Here is a 2,213-nt window from a genome sequence, read left to right on the forward strand (position 1 = left end):
AAGGCAGGACGGGGGCAGGGTATGGATCTGCGGTATAGACAAGACTGCTGAAGCATTGGCCACAGATGCTGTTATTTGGAGGCAGTAAATTACTGAGTCTTTAAAAAAAAAAAAAGTAATAAAAACATCGAAGAAAACTTGCTGCTTGTGCCAGGACACGTGGCTTTTCTTTTTCATTTTTTTGTTAAAGACTGGCAGAGGGGAGTTCAGAGCGTTTCTCTCTGGTTTTGTGACTGTGCTGGCGTCTGTGTGTGTCTCGTGTGTGTGTTAGGCGGGGGGGAGGGTCGGGGTGCCCCTCTGGTTTTATTTCTGTTTTCAAGGATCATAACAGGATCACACACTCTTTTATACAAGTTAGATCCAGGTCTTTGAACAACCTTTTTTTGTAAATAAGAAAAAAAAAAAGAAAAAAAACACAGAAAAATAACAACAAAAAACAAAGCTCCTCACCAAATTCAAGCTTGTACATTATCATTATTTTTGGTTGTTTCTGAATTATGAGTTTTATTGCTTTGTATGTAAATATGTGGACCCAGGAACTGTTATTAATGAGCAAAAAGTTACCGTTCAGGGCAGTGATTCTGTTTAATAATCAGACAAAATGTAGACGAGCTTTTTAAAGCCATATAGTTTTAACTCTGTACAGTAGGTACCGGCCTGTATTATTGTAACAATAACTCTAGCGATGTATAGTGTATCTATATAGTTTGGAGTGCCTTCGCTTCCATGATTTTTTGAATTTTATTTCCCTTTTATTTTTTTCTTCTCCTTCTTTATTAACGATGTCTCCTGCCCCAAACCCACATCTTTGCTCCCCCCTCCCCGCCCTGCTTTCTAACTCTTTGAGTGCTGTAAGGTTTTGGTGATACCCTGATCAGTAGTGGAACAAAAAGAAACCGTCTCCACCGTCATTTACTTCATTGGAGCCGTGGCTTTGTTCTGGAAGTCTCCAAGGTGCCCACCCTGCCCTCTGCTCCTCCCGCTAGCAGCAGCTGATTTCTTTCCGACCCTTGCCCTAGCAGCCCGGTTAGACTTTGGTTGTCTCTCCCCTCAGCCCTGCACCCAGGAGCCATCTGGGCAGCAGCAGCTCCCAGGAGGCTTGGCCTTTCCACCCTCCCTGCGGCTGTGCCGGGGGCAGCAGCGATCGGAAGGGGCCCCCAGGGAGGGAAATCCTCACATCCCGCAGGGTTGCTGTGCTCAGCGCCATTTGGCTGCGGTGGGAGCGGGGGCATCGCTGTAGGAGACTGTGGTGGTTTTTTCTGCCAGGAGGACTTTCTGTTCCCTTTCTTCTCCCTATTTTTCCCCCACATCCCTCCCCAAAGTCCCTTTTGTTTTCTTGAGATAAGTTTAACATGACTCTTAATTTCTTGTGCCCAGCACGAAGGCCTTGTTTCTAAAACTAGTTTGCTTGTGTTTTACTACCTTGTTAGTATTCCACATAAGATTGTCTTGAATGGGAAAACACGTAACTTTACCAAACCAAAGGTTGCTGTTTTATTTCGAAGCATCTCGTGTTCATTCCAGTGAAGCAGAGGCTGCACTTTCTTTCTGGTGACACGAAGGTCAGTGATGCCAAGCTGTTGGTGACAGTCTGCTCAGAGCTGTCCCTCTCTTCTTTTACTCTCTTTCGGGCTTCTTTTTTAACCCAGTGTGGTCTTGATGTGTCCTTTACGTCAGCCCTGCTGTTAGTGGGTCCCTGAGCTGGGCTGGATTGCAGTCTGTCTCCCCTGATGGACACTCAATCAAGACACTGGTGTTCTTTACTATTAAACTTATCTACCTTGCTAGGGAAAAAAGAAAAAAATTACCTGCAAAAGAAAATTGACTGGTAGAAGATCCCTGAACACTCTGTCCCCTTATTTCGAAGCCAAGCTTTACCCAAAATAATGGCAGGGGGGGGCGGCTTGCAACCTAAAATTTCCCCCGGTTTTCAGTACTTGGAAAAGCAGAAGTCAAGCAGCCTGTCAGACTCGTACTCCTGTTCTAGGAACCTCAGCCACCGCGGAGAAAAAGGAAAAGCCGATGAGGAAAAGCACAGTAGGGTATTCGGTCCAGGCTCTGCCTTCCGGAGACTGCCAGCGGGTACCCCTGGGGTGGCAGCTGATTTCCACGGGGCTCTCGGCCGGTTCTGGTCATAGTTGGCTTCGTTTTGCAACACTGCAATAATGGCAAAACGACAGGAAAGGAAAACAGTACCTAAGGGGTTAGCTCGA

This window comes from Corvus brachyrhynchos, unplaced genomic scaffold, assembly GCF_000691975.1.
Source record: "Corvus brachyrhynchos isolate BGI_N302 unplaced genomic scaffold, ASM69197v1 scaffold3, whole genome shotgun sequence".
NCBI classification, from domain to species: domain Eukaryota; kingdom Metazoa; phylum Chordata; class Aves; order Passeriformes; family Corvidae; genus Corvus; species Corvus brachyrhynchos.